Genomic DNA, 13,913 nt, shown 5'->3' on the forward strand with positions numbered 1-13,913 from the left:
AGGCAATTGGGGTTAAGTGACTTGCCCAGGGTCACACAGCTAATAAGTGTTAAGTGTCTGAGGCTGGATTTGAACTCAGGTACTCCTGACTCCAGGGCCAGTGCTCTATCCACTGTGCCACCTAGCTGCCCCCCCCCTGCTATTTTTACATAGCATGATATAATGCCTCCATCTTCTTCTCCCAGGCAAGGAAGTAGGGATGGAACTCCCATTTCCCAAGATGCCCAGCTTTTTTCCAAATATTTGGCCCATGAGGTCCTTAATACTGACCCTGCCCATGATGGGTATTAAAGTAGGATCATAGATTTCTTTTTTAACTGAAAGGGATCTGGGAGATCTTCTAGTTTAACCCCTTCATTTTATAGAAGAGGAAACTGAGGATCATAAAGGTTGAGTGAATTGATTCATGGCATACAATAATAAGAGTCAGAATTTGAACCCAGGTCCTCTTAAATCTAATACATTTTCTATACCATTCTCCGCTTGTTGTGTGTATTTGTGTGTATCTGGATGCCTGTGAGGAGGGTGGTGGCTGATATCTGGGTTGGGGAGAGGGATAACTGTTACCTCTTTTAGGTTATAAATCCCTGTGGTGGGTAGCACAGTGTGGGTTACACACAATTTTATATAGTAGATAATTGCTTCTGGGCTTTTGGACTCCCTGCCCTTCTCTGTCCTACAGGTTAAAGAAGATGATATTTCAGACCTGGACATTATTGTGTTCCTGCTTCTCTACCTGAACAAATTTGAAGCAAAGACAAATCATCCTGAAATGCTCCCTAAGCCATATCTTATGGAAGGATTGGGGCAACCTTCTACGATAAAATCAAAGCTACCTTTCTGTGCTCAGCTAAAGAGATAATGGTTTCCCTTTTTTCCAATCTATTTATTGCTTTAAAGAATGTCATTAAGTTGCCTTACTCTGAAATTTTGCCATTCTCTACAAATATTGACCTATAAACGCATCCCTTTCCTGTCTCGGGGTCTTGATTTTCTTATCAAAAGCAGCTGGTGATTCGAAGGATCGAGCCCAGGGCCTGGAGTCAGGAAGACTTGTGTTTAAATCCAGTCTATGACACTTAGTGAAATTCTGGGCAAGTCATTTAACCTCTCTCTGTTTCAGTTTCCTGATCTGTAAAATGGGGGAAATAATAGCACCTACCTCAAAGGGTTGTTGTGAATCTAAAATGAGATAATGTCTATTAAAAGTGCTTGGCAGGCAGCTAGGTGGGGCAGTGGATAAAGCACCGGCCCTGGAATCAGGAGGACCCAAGTTCAAAACTGGCCTCAGACACTTGACACTTACTAGCTGTGTGACCCTAGGCAAGTCACTTAACCCTCATTGCCCCGCAAAAAAAAAAAAAAAAGTTCTTGGCACAGGGTCTGGAACGTAGTAGGCACTATATAAATGTTTATCCCCTTCCCCCTTCCCTTCATCCAAATGGGAACAGTTGGACAGGATGATCTCTTTATGGCTGGTGGCCTCTAGTTGTAACAGTCTGGGGTGCTATGATAAGAAGTTACTTTACTTCTCTGAGGCTGTTTCCTCATCTGTAAAATGTGGGCAGTGGGTGGAGGAGTAGGAGGTGGATAGCTCTAAAATTTATGTCTCAGAGTTTCCCCTCACTGGCTTTTTAATTGAAATTCCCTATACAGATCCCTCTTGGCTTCTTTGAATCTTTTGCTAACGTTCTTTCACCTGGGATTTTGGCTTTGCAGAGGCTCTTTCTATCCAATCTCTTCTTGGGGGGTCAACTATAACCAGACCTGAACCAGTAATGTCTTTTGATCCTTACCTCTTCTCTATTACTCTTAATCTATGTTCCTTTCTTCTCTTACATATTAACTCCTTTATTCCAAGGTAGACATGCACACACACAGATTCTCGCTCTCCCTCTTGTCTCTTTATAGCTCTCTGTGTCTGTTTCTCTCTTTCTCTGTACGTTCCCATGCTCCTCCGTCTCTTGTTCTGAATCATTTATTTCAGAATGGTTACAACAGGAAGATTATTATCTCATCGTCTTCCAGAGCCTATAGATAGAGAAGATCCTTGGAGACTCTGACACAATCAGAAAAGGCCTGAAGCACCAGGAGAGGGATGTGAGAATTTGTGGTGGGGCATTTTATGTTTTTCTCATGTAACATTTAGGAAATTGCACTTGTGACACTACAGTATAAGCAGTCAATAATTGATGTTTGCTGCCTTCCTTAAGCTCCTTGAAAGATATCCAGCTAGAAAGTATAATATTTGTTGTCCAACAAGTTATCTCATCAGGATCTCTCTGACACATGCATGAGAGAACCTCACAAAAACTTGCATGTGGCATCGCATCAGGCCTCAAGAAGGCACTCAGCCTACAAATGCCTAACCAATGCCTAGCACTATCCTTGCTACAAATGCCTAACCTTGCCCAGCACCCTAAAAGTCAGCATGTGACTTCAAGCAGAGGAACTAAGCATTTTCTTTTTTTTTTTCTTTTTGTGTGTGTGTGAGGCAATTGGGGTTAAGTGACTTGCCCAGGGTCACACAGCTAGTAAGTGTTAAGTGTCTGAGGCCGGATTTGAACTCAGGTCCTCCTGACTCCAGGGCCGGTGCTCTATCCACTGTGCCATCTAGCTGCCCCTGAGCTAAGCATTTTAAATCTGCACTGGCCGGGCTTGGAATTTAGCCAAGGGAACACATTGAATACTGTTCAAAATGTTATCTTTGCAGTCTAGAGTCCCATAGTCTACATCTAGAACTTTTTTCCTCAGTCAACAGTCTCTCTCTTTCTTCACACACACACACACACACACACACACACACACACACACACACACACGGCATACTACTCAACCTACTATGGTTATATCACAGAATTACAGAACTTGAGAGTTAAAAGAGATCTAAATGAGCATCTAGCTTAACCCAAACATGAAACACTAATAACATATCTACAAAGGAGTCATGTAGTCTCTGACTGAAGTACTCCAAGGAGGAAGAATCCACTATATCTCAAGGCATTCCTTTTCATTTTAGTACTGATACAATATTTGAATATAATTGTAGGGGCAGCTAGATAGTGCAGTGGGTAAAGCACTGGCCCTGGATTCAGGATGAACTGAGTTCAAATCTGGCCTCAAGCACTTGACACTTACTAGCTGTGTGACCCTGGACAAGTCACTTAACCCTCATTACCCCGCAAAAAAAAAAAAAGTCCTCTGGACATTTTCAAGTTTGTTAGTGTCTTTTTTAAAACTGTGGTGCCCAGAACATAATACTCCAGATGAATCTGACCAGGGTGGAATACAGTGGGATTTTCATCTCCCTATTCCTGGAATCTATGTCCAGAGGAGAGCAATTAACATAGCAAAGGGCCTTGAGAATCCATGTCAGATAAGAACTGGCTGAAGGAACTGGATACATTTAGTCTGGATAAAAGAAGGCCCAGGTAAGACATGACGATTATGCTCAATTAGTCTTTTTTTTTTTTTTTGGCAGGGCTACCACATCACACTGCTTACTTGTATTGAACCTTCAATCCACTAAAATCTCCGAACCCTTTTCAAATCAGCTATGGAACCAAGCCTCCCCCATCTTATATTGATTTTTTTGTACTCAAGAGCAAGACTTTACCTTTATCCCTATTGAATTTTATCTTATTAGAGTTGGGCCAATGCTCTCTAGTCTGTCAAGATCCCTCTGGATCCTAACTTTCAGCCATTATATTAGCTCTCCCTCCCACCTTTGTGTCATCTGCAAATTTGTTGAGCCATCTGTGCCTTTATCTAAATCATTAATAAAAATGTTAAACATTACAGGCACAAGCACAGATTACTAGAGAATTCTTTGCCATATCAATACTAAACCATCAACAATGTGTCTCTGAGTCCAGCATGCAGGCAGTCTTGAATCCATCTCATTGTGTTACCATCCCATCTATATTGATCCATTTTCTCCACAAGAATTGTATAAACTACTTTAGCAAAAAACTGTGCTAAAACTTAGGTAAACTATATTCAGAGAATTCTCTATTTACTAGTTTAGAAAATATATCAAAGATGAAATGAATTAGTCTAGCATGAATTGTTCTTGATGAAGCCATGCTGGATTTTTTTTTTTTTTTTTAGTAAGGCAATTGGGGTTAAGTGACTACTTGCCCAGGGTCACACAGCTAGTAAGTGTTAAGTGTCTGAGGCCGGATTTGAACTCAGGTCCTCCTGACTCCAGAGCCAGTGCTCTATCCACTTCGCCATCTAGCTGCCTCATTTTTACTTTTTTTTTTTTTTTGGTGAGGCAATTGGGGTAAAGTGACTTGCCCAAGGTCACACAGCTAGTAAGTGTTAAGTGCCTGAGGCCAGATTTGAACTCAGGTACTCCTGACAACAGGGCCGGCTCCCTCATGCTGGATTTTTGTAATCATTGCTTCCCTTTCTCAATATTTACCCACCAGACAGAGAGAGGTGATAGAGTCTAGACCTGGAGTTAGAAGACTTGAGTTCAAATCTGGTCTCAGATACTTATTAGTTCTGTGATCCTGAGCAAGTCACTTAGCCTCTGTCTGCTTCAATTTTCTCATCTGTAAAATGAGAGTAATAATAGCACCTACTTCCCCAGAGTTGTTTTGAGGATAAGATGAGATAGTATTTGTAAAGGGCTTTGCAAATGTTAAAGTACAATATAAATGTTGTTGTAATTATTATTATCCTTTTTAGGATTTTCCTACAGATCAAAGTCAAGCCCACTGGCCTATGTTTTGTAGATCCTTTTCCCTTTTTTGAAAGTTGAGACATTTGCTCTCATCCAGTTTTGTAGTATTTTTCCTCTTTTCTGTGATCTTTCAGATATAACTGACATGACTCAGGACCCAACGAAGTAATTCATCTGGCCCAGGTGACTTGAATTTATTGAGGGCCGCTAGGTGCTCCCTTACAATCTTGGGTACCAGCTTGTTAGTCATTGTATTCTGTCATTTCCAATGTACAAGCCACTTTCTTTTGCCAAGAAAATATTAACAAAAGTTGAACAGTTTGCCTTCTCTCACTTGTCAGTTGTGACTGTCCTGTCTACCCCTAGATAAAGTATTCGCCTTTATTCAGTCCTTTTTCTCCCAGTATAACTGTAGAAGCCCTCTCTCTTACATTCAGCTTCCCTCCAAAGCCTGAGCTTTATTTAGTAGTGCAGATACTATTTTTCTAGGACCGTCCCACATGCTTAAATTCATCTTCTATTACCTGGCTTTGCATATATCTTCTATGTATTTCTTTTTTACATCTAACTTGGTTGGTGAACTCTCTGCACATCCACACTGGCCTCTCTAAATCAATCCTATATTTCTAATAATAATAATGATAAGTATAATAATTTATATAGCTTCTACTATGTGTCAGGCATTGTGCTAAGTACTTTACAGATATTATCTCATCTGACCTTCACAACAACCATGGGAGGTAGGAGCTATTATTATTCCCATTTCACAGATGAGGAAACTGAGGCAAACAGAGGTTAAATGACTTACTCAGGGTCACACAGCTGCTAAGTGTCTGAGGTTGCATTTAATAAACTCGGGTCTTTCTTACTCTATGCCTAGATCTCTAGTCATTGCATGTGTTTCCCTGTGCATCTAAAATTTCATTCTTGAAAATCTGCCATCATTCCTAGGTTGACTTCCCCTGAAGCATTTTAATCCATGGGATACTACCTATCTTTCCTCTGAACTCATTGAAGTCAACTTTCCCTAAATCTAGGCTGCACATTAGACTATGCCCACTTTTCCTCTCCTTCTTTATCATAAAGTAGGACGGAGTGGTTACTTTCCCCCAAGGTTCTCCCAACAGTAACACCCCAGGAACCAATTCTTACCTCTTGGTGAGAAGCAGAACCAGAATAAAATTTCTCCTTATTGGTTCTTCTGCCTTCTTAAGGATGAAATTTTCACTGAATAATCAAGAAAATCTTTAGTTTTTTGCTTGGGGGGGCAGGGAGAGCGAGAGAGCGAGAGAGCGAGAGAGCGAGAGAGCGAGAGAGCGAGAGAGCGAGAGAGCGAGAGAGCGAGAGAGCGAGAGAGCGAGAGAGAGAGAGAGAGAGAGAGAGAGAGAGAGAGAGGGAGAGAGGGAGAGAGGGAGAGAGGGAGAGAGAGCGAGAGAGCCCATCGATCGGATATCCAGATAATCCACATCCCCCAACACTACTGAGTCATCTCTGCGCCAGGCTTGTGATTTAGTTCCCAAACTTCTCATCTATTTATTCTTTCTGTTCAAATGTTCTGTAGCAAACCTTAATGATATAATTGCTTCACTTTATCCTTCCTCAAACCTTCACTTTGATATCTCCATATGCTTTACCCTCTCTGGTTCCTGGAGTTTCTCACATGGGTAAACTTTCTTAATATATTATACTACCTACCCTCATTTTTTTCCCATCCTGTTACCTTTCTTTCTTTCTTTCTTTCTTTCTTTCTTTCTTTCTTTCTTTCTTTCTTTCTTTCTTTCTTTCTTTCTTTCTTTCTTTCTCTCTCTCTCTCTCTCTCTCTCTCTCTCTCTCTCTCTCTCTCTCTCTCTCTTTCTTTCTTTCTTTCTTTCTTTTTTTCTTTCGAGGCAATTGAGGTTAAGTGACTTGCCCAGGGTCACACAGCTAGTAAGTGTAAAGTGTCTGAGGCCAGATTTGAACTCAGGTACTCCCAAATCCAGGGCTGGTGCTCTATCCACTGTGCCACCTAGCTGCCCCTATCCTGTTTCTTTAAAGGGCATATTTACCAAAGCCATCTTCCAGTCACAAGTTTTATCCTAACAAGTCTCAGTGAGATAATTTACCTCTGTAAGGTAAATTTTCCTCACTTTATTATCTCTAGTTTCTCTTCTTTGTTGTCTAAACTTTGAGCATTTATTAAGTAAATTGGTATTGGAGAGATACTGGCTCCAGCAGAGGTGGCCCAGACATAGTTCAGGGAGAAGGAACAGGTGCCAAAAACAGCTGTTTTTATCACTGTTTACTACTGGATGACAGATCCAGAATGGACTGAGGAGAGGATCTGGCCAATGAGGATAAGAAGTGATTGTGGACCTGAGGCTATATATAGTCTGGGAAAAGAGCAGAAATAGAAGCAGGTATCAGATATGTGGTTCTAATCATAGACCAAGGTCTCAGATCCAGCACCTAGCCTCATCAAAAGGCTGCATCTGAAAGCAGGCAGCTCAGACCAAAGGGGAGCATGAAATTCTGATGCTCTGAACTTTTGGAACTTTCCAGTCATCCGACAGTGGCTGAATCCAGGAGTCATCTATGGGAGCTCCATCTAGGGGTAAGCCTGTGGTTTTATTGCCCAAATCTAAACCCAAGTGAGGAGCTTGCAAAATTCAGATCAGGAGGCCAATGATGGGACTTCACCCTGCATCAGACAGATCTGCGCACACTGAAAGTTTGCAAGTTCCTAGCCTGTGCCACTCCTGAGACCTTTGAAAAACAGAACATTCAATAGCTGGAGAAAGTTGTAGCAAGAGTACAAAATATGACAAAATACGCCTAGATAGTCTGTTCAGAAGTCTAAAGAGCCTGGACCTAATACAGATTTCCTCATTTTTCCACCCAGTTATACTCTTTTGGATTTTTCACCATTCTCCCAGGAAATTGAGCATTAGGAATCACATCATCTTAGAAAAATCAATCATACTTGGCACTCACACCTCATTGATACTCTCTGCCCCTCTGATTGTAGGGCAGAAATATGAACTCCAAAATCTCAGTGTAAGGAGGGAGCCCAAGATAGGCATCTATTTATTTCCCATTCAGCACCAGCCCCAGATACCTCCCCCGACCCTGTTTTTTCAGCTTTCTTTTGTGTGTTTGTCTTCCCCATTAGTTCCTGGCAGGCAGAGACTATCTTTCTTTTTGTTATCTGTATCTCCAGCATTTAGCACAATGCCTAGCACATAGTAGGTGCTTTTAATTAATGTTTATTGAGTGGCAGTCCCAATTCAGGAAGTAAAACTGGAAGGACGAGTAACAAAAAAGGAATTTCACCATAAAGAAATATTATATTAACAAGGATGCCTAAGATACAAGCCCAAAAGAAGGGAATAATTCTAAGACATCTACAAGCAAAGCTGCAAAGAAAAACACAGCTTGTACACAAGTTCAACTAGAAATGGTAGAAGAATGAACAGGAGGTTTTTTTTTTAAAGAGATAAAATTATTTTATAAATGAGATGAGGGAGGGGCAAAAGAAGGGAGAGCAGACTGGGGGAGGGGACAGTCAGAAGCCAACCCCTTTTGAAGAGGGATAGGGTGAAAGAAGATCGATAATAGAGTAAACATCATGGGGAAGGGAATAGGATGGAGGGAAACAGTTAATAGTAATCATGAAAAAGAGAAAAGGGGGGAAATTGTATAGAAAATATTTATAGCAACTCTTTGTAGTGGCTAAGAATTGGGAATCAAGGGAATGTCCATCAACTGGGGAATGACTGAAGAAGCTGTGATATATGATTGTAGTGGAATGGTATTCTGCTATAGGAAATGTCAAGCAGGATGATCCCAGAAAGACCTGGAAAGACTCATAAGAACTGATGTATAGTGAAGAAAGCTGAACTGGGAGGACATTGTGCACAGTGACAGTAGTATTGTTCTATGAGCAATTGTGAATGACTTAACTACTCTCAGCAATACAATGATCCAAGATAATCCCAAGGGACTAATGATGAAGTATACTATCCACTCCCATAGAAAGAACTGATAAAAAGAGCACTTGTGGATTTTACATACATAACCTATATCAGATTGGTTGCTGCCTTGTGGAGGAGGGAGGAAAGGGAGAGAGGGAGAAAAATTTGTAACTCAAAATCTTATGAAAATGAATGTTGAAAACTACCCTTACATGTAACTGCAACAAATAAAATAAAATGTTTGTCACAAATAAATAAATGAAATGAAATGCAGCATCCAGAAAAATAGATTGACAGATAAATGAATGAATGAATGAATAAAAATAAATGAAATGAGAGTTGTAGAGCAAAGAATTGGAAAGGAAATAAGAGTTACGGAGGAAATAATTGGAACAAGGATTAATAGCATTGCATCAAACTCTGAAAATCAGAATAAACCAAATAGAAGTTAATGATTCTATGAGACAACAAAAAATATTAAAACAAAGTAAAAAAGACAAAAAGAAATTGTAATCCATTTTAAAAGACAGATCTGGAAAACAGATGAAGTAGAAATAATTTAAGCATCATTGGACTATCTGATAGTCACAACCCCTTCCTTCAAAGGAGCCTAGACTTCATATTTCAAGAAATCACAAAAGAAAATTTCCCTGATCCCTTAGAACCGGAGGGTAAATTGAAAGTAGAAATAACACTGTGAAATTGGATCTGAAAATATCCCTCTATCAAAGAATTACTTGCACACACAATCCAATCAAAGTTTAAGTAAAAAGTTTTTATTTGGAACACAGATATATGGCCAGGAGAAGAAGTCTAAACATCAACTCCCAGAACAAAGGAAAAGGTGATAACTTTATAGGGGATAGAAGGGGGTGGGGGGAGAGACTTAGAACTGAAAAGTTACAGCTGTTTGAGGAGTGAGGATGCTAGGTATTGGGTAGTGGGATACATGAAGCAGTAAATATGTCATATTCCTAACTTGAGATTATTGTCACTACCTGGTCCTAATAATGTAGCAAGCACATCTGGCTCCCAATTAGGCTCCTGCTATAAATTTCAAGGTGCCCAACTTTCTGGGTGCCCGTGACATATGCACTTCATTATCTGTTTGACAAACTACTATCTGGTTAATTAACTGCTTTGCTTTTCCAAGGAGTACCCTCTAACTGACCCCAGAAAGTTGATCAACCATATTATTTCTCATGGTCAGAGTGTCCTCCTCATGTTCATAGTATCCCTAACTGGACTCAGTCCTACTAGGCTGCCACTACAGAAAGAATCCATCAGTTATCTCCTGAAAAAAAAATATTTCAAGCAATGTCATACCCAAAATGCATAGCTTCCACATCGAAGGAAGTATACTTCAAGTAACCAGAAGGAAAGAATTCAAGTACTGAAGAGTCATATTCAGGATCACAAAAGATTTAATAGTAACCACTATAAAGAAGTAGAGACATTGGAATAAAATATTTCAAAAAGCCAAAGACATAAGCTTATAAGCATGAATATATCTCACTCCCCAAAACTGAGTACCATCCTAGAGGGGAAAATAAACCTTTAATGAAGTAGAATATTTCTGCACATTGAAAAGAAGAGAGCTTAGTAGAAACTTTGAAACAAACACAGCAGTCAAGAGAAATATAATTAGGTAAACATAAGTGAGTAATCAGAAAGGACTAAATAGTACTTACATTCTAATGGGGAGGGAAATGATACTAGTGTCCCCATAAAATACTAATATCATCAGGGTCAAAGAGGTAGTTGAATAAGCCCCAGGATTTAGGAGTGAGGTTTTTTATGCTTTATCTTGAAGAAAGGAAAAGGAGAAGAAAAACATTACAAGAAGGAAGAGGGGAAGAATTGAGACATCACCTTAAAAAATAAAGGTATACAAGTAAAGACTTTACAAACAAGAAGGAAGACATGAGGAACAAGTAACACTAGAGCTTCACTTTCATCTGAACTGGTTCAAGGAGGGAAGAATACATATACGTACTGGCCAGTGAAGAAATACTTCTCCCTTTCAATGGAGGAAAAAGGAGGACAAATTGAAAATAGATTATTGTTAATTGAAAAAAATTAACTCCTATTATTGTAACACATGGTCCAGGCAGCTAGGTGGCACAGTGGATGGAGCACCGGCCTTGGATTCAGGAGGACCTGAGTTCAAATCTGGCCTCAGACACTTTATACTTACTAGCTATGTGACCCTGGGCAAGTCACTTAACCCCAATTGCCTCACCAAAAAAAAAAAAAAAGACATGGTCAAGAACTCCAAATAGCATTCTCAGACACTATCTTTTTCACCTGTCTTTTGTCTCTCAAATTAGTCTTTTTTTTTAAAATTATTTATTTATTTAGAATTTTTCCCAAGTTACATGTAAAAAAAAACAAATTTTTTCACATTGATTTTTAAAAACTTTTTGTTTCAGATTTTCTTCCTCCCTCCCTCCTCACCCCTCCCTAATAAATCAAGCAATTCAATATAACTCATACATGTGCAGTCATGCAAAACATCTTCACATTAGTCAGGTTGTAAAAGAAAACAGACAAAATAACTTTAGAAAGAGGAACTAACAAATAATGGGAATGAAATAAACAGCAAAAGTGAAATTAATAAAATCAAAGACAAGGGAATAGGGAAAAAGAAATACAGATAATCCTCCTAACTTTAACCTAAGTCTATACACTCCCCAAACTTGCTTCCAGTTCAGCTAATTCAAAAGAGCAGGGCTCATATGTTAATTTACCACCTGGGGTCCTTAGCTTCAATGGAAAACTAGCTTTGCAGCCAGGGCCCACAGGTCTTGTCTGTTCCTGCTGCTTGCACCACTGGAAAGGAAGTCACTCTGGAAGAGACTGAGCTCCCCTCAGTGAGCATTTACTCTCCCTCCCCCAAAAGGGGAGGTCCTTCAAAACTGCCTGTGGAGAGTGGTTTCTCCTGCTGACATCAGCAGTACATGTCACTCAGGGCAGGCCAGATTTGGTTCATCCCAATCAGTCAGCCAAATTCCAATAATGTAACTACAATATCATCCCTTCATATTCAATTCACACCTGTGCCCTCTGTCTAAGTAAATTCCTTTCAGCTGCCCTAATACTGAGAAAGTTCTTATGAGTTGGAAGTATTATCTTCCCATGTAGGAATGTAAACAGTTTAACCTTTTAATGTCCCTCATGATTTCTTTTCCCTGTTTACCTTGTTATGATTCTCCAGGGTCTTGTATTTGAAAGTCAAATTTTCTATTCAGTTCAGGTCTTTTCATCACAAATGCCTGAAAGTCCTCTTTCTCATTGAAATCCCATTTTTGCCTCTGAAAGATCATAATCAGTTTTTCTGGGTATGTGATTTTTGGCTACAGTCCCAGTTTCTTTGCTCTCTGGAATATCATATTCCATGCCCTCTAGTCTTTTAATGTAGATACTTCTAGATCTTGCTTTATCCTTATTGGAGCTCCACAGTATTTGAATTCCTTTTTTCTAGCTGCTTGTAATATTTTCTCCTTAACCTGGGAGTTCTGAAATTTGGCTATAATATTCCTGGAGGTTTTCCTTTTGGGATCTCTTTCAGGAGGTGATCAGTGGATTCTTTCAATTTCTATTTTAGCTTCTGCTTCTAGAATATCAGGGCAATTTTCCCTGACAATTTCTTGGAAGATGGTGTCTAAATTCTTGTTTTGGTCATTGTTTTCAGGTAGTCCAGTGATTTTCAAGTTATCTTTCCTGGATCTATTTTCCAGGTCAACTGTTTTTCCAAGGAGATATTTATATTGCCCTCTATTTTTTTATTCATTTGGATTTGCTTTATTGTGTCTTGATTTTTCATGAAGTTATTAGCTTCTATTGCTCTATCCTAATTCTTGAGCAATAATTTTCTTCAGAGAGCTTCTGTGACTCCTTTTCCATTTGGCCAATTTGGCTTTTCAAGCTGTTGACTTTTTTTTTCATGGCCATCCTGCATCACTCTCATTTCTCTTTCCATTTTTTCCTCTATCTCTAACTTTTTTCTCTACCTCTCTTACTTTATCTTTAGGAAGAGAATGAGAAAAATATGGAGGGAGGTGGTTCCCTTCCTATTTCTTCCTCATTTGTATCATAAGCCACACCTAGAAAATAGATGTAAGAGATAATCATAATCATCATTATAAATAAAAACTTTAATAAACCAAATGACTCATGGTTTAGTGCCAAATAGAATAAAGAACACTCTGATAGGCAATTGCTGGGGTGGGACTAAGAATATATTTTCTAATTCTAAGATTCTATCATTCTATGAATGATTTTCCTACTAGCTATTTTGACATTATATAGATGTGGCCATGAACAGGAATGTGGAGAAAGTTGAAAATTGGGTCACCTGCTTTCAGCCATAAAGGAGTTATTACTCTCTTAAAAACCAAAAAACCCACGAGCTTCCATATTTGCATTAGATATTTTTCAAATACCACAGGCATCAAATTAATATTGACCTGCCTGAAATAGACTTGCTTCCATGATAAAACATGTTATTATCCTAGTATGATGTGTTCCTTCTTATGTTGGCTTATAAAATACTGTTTCAATAACTTGAGTGGCAGTTTTCTGTTTAAACCATAAAAAGCATTTTCTGTTCTATCATGATGACCTTTAAAAAAGGTCAACACATTTTGTTGTCCAATCCCAAACAAAGGGAATATAATTTCTCAAGTAAAAAGCCAATAAATGAAACTTTACACAATAGGTATAACTCTTATTTCTCTCATTTCTTTTCTCAATTTTTCTTCTACCTCTCTCATTTGATTTTTGGTGGGATGGGGGCAATGAGGGTTAAGTGACTTGCCCAGGGTCACACAGCTGGTGAGTGTCAAGTGTCTGAAGCTGGATTTGAACTCAGGTACTCCTGAATCCAGGGCCTGTGCTTTATCTATTTTATCCAGTTAAGAGAATCAACTTATTTGGGGGAACCTAAATAAAGTAGGTCTTGTTAGAGTGTCCCCTAGAAACAGCCTCACACAAGCAAAGAGGAAAGACAGATAATTTGCTCTAGTGGTTAGCCATTGCTAAGCAAGAAAACTACCAAAAAGACGAAAGGATCAAGGACTTAAATGCAAGCAAATATGGAAGGTAAGAAAAATTATGTAATGATTCTCAGAGAGTATACAATGCTGGCATTTATGTCAATACCAAGCAATCTCTTTGCATGCATAAAGTGTATTTCAGTTTTCATCCCAAAAGGTAAAAGGCCTGGAAGAAAGCATCTCTACTTTCCAAGTATGCAGGGTTCCTTGAGCTTA

Source organism: Dromiciops gliroides, chromosome 2 (assembly GCF_019393635.1).
Source record: "Dromiciops gliroides isolate mDroGli1 chromosome 2, mDroGli1.pri, whole genome shotgun sequence".
NCBI lineage: Eukaryota > Metazoa > Chordata > Mammalia > Microbiotheria > Microbiotheriidae > Dromiciops > Dromiciops gliroides.